The following is a 6,297-nucleotide window of genomic DNA, read 5'->3' on the forward strand; positions in this document are numbered from 1 at the left end:
TGTACCTGAGGGTTCAGTCTCTGGGTCGTCTCTCTGCCAAGTTTCCCTCCCAAACAGAACCTCCAGTCCTGGTAAGGTCCAGCTTTGCGTTCGGTTTCCAGTCCCGTGGGGAGGCCTCCCAGCAGGGGTTCTTATCCCACCCCTGTAAACCATCGTGTCGCTGACGTAGGGATATGTCGGACGGTTTCGTACGTATCGATCGGTGGACGTGGTACCAGCGAGGACTGGGTTTCTGTTGTTGGGGGCAGTGAACCTGGCGGAGACAGACGGTTCAGACAACTGGACTGAAGCTGTTGGACACTCGGTTTGGGTGTGTTTAGTTTAATTTTCCATCCAGTGGTGATGACAGGTTATGGCTCTGAAGACCTGATTAGTTTCAAATGTCCAGGCTGAAGCCTCGTTTGAAATCTTTGAGATGGTGCCGTTATATTGTGACTGACTTCCTGTGAACTGACTTAATGTTTGCGGTCAGTGTGTAATTGTCTTTCAGTCTTTGTAATAAACATCTAACTTCAGTTTTTCTCTGGCTCAATTTTCTGTCCCACACTCATAGGTTTTATTTTACCGTTGGTCTCCACAAGACACTTTCTACTTTAGGTCTTGGCCTCCAAGGAGGAAGTTCATGAAGTGAATTTAGTTTTACTGTTTGAAGTTGGGTCTTGAGTTTCTGAAAATCAATAAGTAGAAGTTTCAGGATTCATCACGTCCACAAGGTCATTTAGTTTTTCAGTCACAAAACCTTCTAGTTTTTCTTTGAGAACCTCTTATGTTAGTGTTTGTGGCTTTAAGGTGAATTTGTTATGATCTAGTTTCAGATCTCACAGCTTCTGCTGAATTTGTCCTCAACATAAAAGAGCAAGGTCCGTCTGACAAAGTCCAGTCAGAGGAGCTGCCCCTGGAGAACCTGGATGGTGTCTGTGGGTTTTAACCAGGCAGACGGTCCGATGGAAACGTTGGAGACCGTGTCGAACACTGATTTTATTCCATGCAAAGATACTGAACCATGGCTGATTCTTCCACTCAGGGAGTCAGCAATGGAAACAAACAACATGACAGTTTGTTCACACATGATCTTGGAAGGTCAAACTTCAAACAAAACAACCTGCAGCATTTTATCACCTGCAAAAATCTTCTGAACTTTATTTATGGATCTTCTGTTGCTGTTAATCTGCAGCTTCTGCCATTTTCCTCTGATTGTCAGCTCACACTTATTATATTTAGTGTTGGTGGAGAATTTGGTGGATTCATTGTTGGTTTGTTTTCTGCACAAGTTCAAGTTGAGCTTTATTGTCTTTCATGTGGGGACATACAGACTAGAGGTCGACCGATCTATTGGCCCGTTTTCCTGCACGAGGCCGATTTATAGGCAGGCACATCTGCGACCAGCTAAACGTTGAGACAGAGCAACACACACCCTGTTGACGTTTGACACACAGCTTCAGCTGATGATGGCAGGGAAAACCATCCTGATAACGTTCCTCAATAAATGTGTGTGTGTCCGACACACGGGCACGATGCTCCCACCACAAATACTTTCAATGAGGAAAGTTAATGTGCACGTTTTAGCCTGAAGTTTGGTCTGAACTGCGCATGTTTCTACTTTCACATGCAAATGACTTGTTGCACATATTGTTCACACATATTCTGAGACTGTGGCCCTTTGAATTATAGCAGGTCTGTCAACTAACACAAGGATCATGACAGGTACCCTGCAATAGATCAGTCCTCAATAAATGTTTAATTTAAGCAATGAAATCCCTTTTTATTCCTTATGAGATGAAGGGGGAAAATTAAAATCTGCCAAAAGAATCAGCATCATCGGCCATCGACTGCCCTGATTTCTAAATATTGTCATCTGCCAGAGAAAACTCATATCGGTCGACCTCTGTCATGAAATGAAATGTGCCTCACAGGACCATGGTGCTACATAAATCCAGACATACAATAATGAAGTAAAGGAGAGTAGACCTATCCACAACTAACCTATTGACTAACCTAGTATACTTTATATAAATGGTTACCTGTACGCAAACTAAAAAATACAAACTGGGGAACAGTGTAGGATGATTTGTCATGTGCATATAAACATTCATGCAGGCCCACTCACCTGTGTAACACACTTTGAACTGCATAAAATGTGATGATGGGGGGGCAGTGAACGCTGCCGCAAAGATCATCGGTGCCCCTCTCCCCTCCATCCTGGACGTTTTCCTTTCACACTGCTCCAGCAAGGCCAAGGACCCCACCCATCCCTCCCAGTCTCTTCCCCAGACAAACACACAACAATCCCTTGTCTCATGCTGTGTAGACCGGATCAGTTGAATTAAGTCCAGTTTGTTTTCCAAAGAGCGGACGTTTGAGACCATGAGTGATGGATGGTCTTACCATGGTGTCGGTTAGCCCTGAGGCTCGCGTGCCTCCACACTTGCCGCACTTCTGTCCCCTCTCAAACCACCGACGTTGCCGCTTTGTGCGGGTATCGTCAGTAGGCGAGGCCGCGGTCTCGGGGTTTGGCTTCAGCAGCAGACAGAGGCTTTGTAGCTGCTCAGTAGTCACCGGTGACAGCTGATGTTTGTACACTCTGCCGATTACTAGAAGCCTCTGTTGATCAGATGTGTTTCCGAGTGTTTATCTGATGACTTTGCAATAAATTCAGACAGTTTGAAGCAGTGGTGCCCCCAGAAAATTTTCACAGGGGTGGCCACAAGGGGGCCAGAGAAAATCTTGGGGTGGCACACCAGATTGGGCCTCTAAGTGGTACCTGATTGACTTCAGGTCGTGGATTTTGATGCTGTTGACTCTTTTGCATCAAACTGTTAGGAAACTGTAAACTGCTTAAAAGAACGCTACTCTCTGAACTGGTTAAAAATCATACTGAAAACACATGATAACATTAAGATAGCAGACATAAAAGTAGCCGCTGTGTCCGAACGCACCGCCATCTTCCATAAGGTATCACACTCAAAGGTTTGGACCAGAAACTCACCTGATGTTACCTGGATACTGCTGAGCTGGTCTTAAACAAATCGCATCACAGTCACCTGACTGGTTACCAGGCAACAGCAGGTGAGTCACTACAACACAGAGTTGAACTATAGTCCAACAGGAAGTGAACTTCCACACCTGGACTCTCCTCATGTGAACGACTACAGGGAAAGGCTGGTGCCATCAGCAGAGACTGTCCCTCCCAGACTATTGGTGTGTTCATCACTGACAGTCTGTGGCTTCCTTTAACTCATCCATCCATCATCTAGACCTGTTTAGTCCTAACCAGTGTCCATGCATCTTTGTGTAGTTACAGTCCATCAGAATCTCTGTTCCCTGAAACGTCTGTGAAAGTGAAACTTACATGTTTTATATATTTGAAAATGTTTTGCATTTAGTCAAATCCCAGTTGGACCTGGAGTGAGTCCAAACTGAGCCAGTTTCTGTGCAGACCAACAAAGTGAACTGTCTGTTGTTCAGTCTGTGACTTTTCCTGGAGCTGCTGTGAGTGGAGTGTCTGTGATGATGGAGCTGGTTGTTCTGGAAACTTCACATTTCTCATTTTCTCCTTCTGGGACCTTAAAGAAACAAATCTCATCTGAAGCGTCTGTGCTGCCCCCTGCTGCTTCTTAGGCTGCATTTTCTTTCAGTATGTGTTTGGGCTCCAATACAGACTTTGGCCACAAGGGGGCCTCAGGGCCCAGGTGAGACAGGTAGTTGTGACCTGCAGCCAGCCCTCACCTTCAGTGTGGGCGGAGCCAGGGAAGCTGTGGTCCAGGTCAGGTCCAGGCAGCAGCAGAAGGATGTGAAATGAGCCATGTTTGATTTCTGTGATTCAGTGGGATCAGAGTCTTCAACTCAGCTGAGCCATAAAGGCTGTGGACCTAAAAAAACACATTCAGTTTGATCTTGTCTTTTCCAGTCAACACAGATTTTGCTGCCCCCTGATGCTAAAGCAACACACAAAACTGGAACAGGGAAAACTTTCCTACTATCCCAAGATTCCTGGGTCCACAAGGACTGGGATGTCTGGAAATGTGAGAGTGTTGTCTGTAGGTCAATGTCTTCTCTCTTAAAGCTGGATCAGGAACTCCCTCAACAAAACAACACAGTACAGACACATTGGCACAGGAGACTGGACTGTCTGGTTATGAAAAGATGGAATGACTGAAATGTAGAAACACACCCAGAAGATGGTTCAGATAGTCTGAGGTTGTTTTATGTCTGTCCACAGCAGAGAGGTGTGGATCAGTTAGACACAACCAAACAGGTACAAGTCAAATTTTCCATCTGACGCCTTTATGAAACCCACAGAACCACACGAGAACAACAACAAAACCAGACCAAAGTTTAATGATCCTGCAGAGAAACCAGATCGCTGCTGTAGCAACAAGAACATGGTCCAAAAACCATCAATAAAATATAAATAACAGTAAAGTCCCTGAGGACATTACCCACAAAACAGCTGGATTTTATCATCAGATTCTGTTAAACAGGCTCATATGAATCAAAGTCTGACAAAACAAGTAACTTGATGTTGTCGTGCACTAAACTAAAACTGAAAGAGGCTGAGGGACTTAAAAATACTTTAACAGTTTCTTTAATCTTTGGTTTTAGTTTTTAGTTCCAGTGGTTTGTGCTGAAAAATGCATCTAAACGTTTCCAAAAATAAGAGAAAACAACAACAAAACACACAACCTGTAAAATGTTGGAAAAAATGAATGGAGTCTGGTGTGAGAGTCTCTGGGCACCAGTTACAGACCAGCAGGACGTCAGTGGGTGGACTGGTCTGAAGGTGTGAAGGTCTACCTCAGTGGCGAGTAGATGACCTCTGTCTGAAACTCTGAACACACACACACACACACACACACACACACACACACAGTTCAATCCATATCCACCATCAGAGACAGAGTCCTAATGTGTCCTCACCTTCATTCATGTGTTGAGTGTATCTGGGTCTGGTCTATGGGCCAGAGGCTCCTTTAACAAACTGGTTTCCTGTTGCTGTCAGTACTACTGTTGGTATTAGCACAGTATATTGAGAATACTGCAGTAATAGTACTACTAATATACGTATAATTATAAAGTTATTTCTCAGGTACAGATATAAAGAGATGCAGTACTACTTCATAAATGGCAGCAGGGTTTAAGTATTTGTTTGTTCTTCACACCTCTGCTGAAACACAGTGAGACCAACCAGAGGTGGAGGGAACTGAACAGAAACAGGAAACTGTACGACCACAGAGCTGCTCACTGGAGTTAAAATAAACTGACACTTTTCACCACATGATTCAAAACAAAAACCTGTTGTCACACCATGTTCACAGAATCATCCCCCACAGTGGAACATGCTATGGTCAGAAACCAGAGTGAGACCAGAACAGAACAACAGGTTTGAAGAGAAGCTCCAGGCTGGTTCACAAACATCACAACACTGATGTTAAAGCATCAGTCAAGGTCGTAAAGCGTCAAATCAAATGAGTCCAATGTCTTTGCTTTAAATACGACACATTTCACCGCCACAGTTTTATTACGTCCTAACAATCCACTGTATAATCCATCCTGCTGGGGAGTCCTGGGGTCTGGACTCACTGTGATACTTCAAGACCGAACCAGGTTCTGATAAGATCCAAAGCCACACACACAAATACAGACTCACCTGTGATCCTCCTGACGGGCTGCTGTTGTTGACGTGTCTGACACGTTCGGACGTCACTGATCTGATCTTCTCCAGCTGCAACCAACCACAATGATCCACATCATCATCTACTCACTAACATTGTTATGGACATTTGAGCTCAGTGGAAAAATTCATACACAGTCAGGAAGAACCATAAACCTGAGGAACATAAATAACATGTTAAACACAACGTCCATGTTTTATTTTGAAAAACAAAAGCTTCAGTGGAAAATCCAGAAGTTTGTGTCTGACCTTTAGGTTTCCTCTGAACATGTCGTCTCACCAGGAGAACCGGTAACACCAGGAGAACCAGACCACAGACTGATGCTACAGGCAACAACACATAGAGAAGAGGAGGAGGAGGAGGAGGAGGAGGTGCAGTAGTTGGTGCAGGTGCAGTGGCTGGTTCCCCTAAAACGAAGCAGAAATAATGATGAAAACCATCAAAGGACAAAGCTTCAGTGATTTAGCTGCTCAGTGAAAAATGAGATGAAACAGAAACTGGAGTTTCTTCTTCTTCTGATCTTCTCCAACACATTGAACATGAATGAAGCTGCTGATTGTAAAGTTGAGAGAACGACGACGCCGATCAGAGCAGGAACCTGTTAACATCAGCCCACACACATCCA

At 44.4% G+C, this 6,297-nt stretch overlaps 1 long non-coding RNA gene across 1 annotated transcript; it reads right to left on the minus strand.

The window, feature by feature from the left end:
- Nucleotides 1–4,632: 4,632 nt before the first annotated feature.
- LOC113141948 (uncharacterized) lies at nt 4,633–6,075 on the minus strand. The gene is made up of 3 exons (XR_003296880.1): nt 5,921–6,075; nt 5,648–5,722; nt 4,633–4,828 (listed from the first exon to the last, which is right to left on the minus strand). It is a non-coding gene; the product is annotated as an uncharacterized LOC113141948 (long non-coding RNA).
- Nucleotides 6,076–6,297: the final 222 nt, after the last annotated feature.

The sequence above is a fragment of the Mastacembelus armatus genome, chromosome 18 (assembly GCF_900324485.2).
Source record: "Mastacembelus armatus chromosome 18, fMasArm1.2, whole genome shotgun sequence".
Taxonomy (NCBI): Eukaryota; Metazoa; Chordata; class Actinopteri; order Synbranchiformes; family Mastacembelidae; genus Mastacembelus; species Mastacembelus armatus.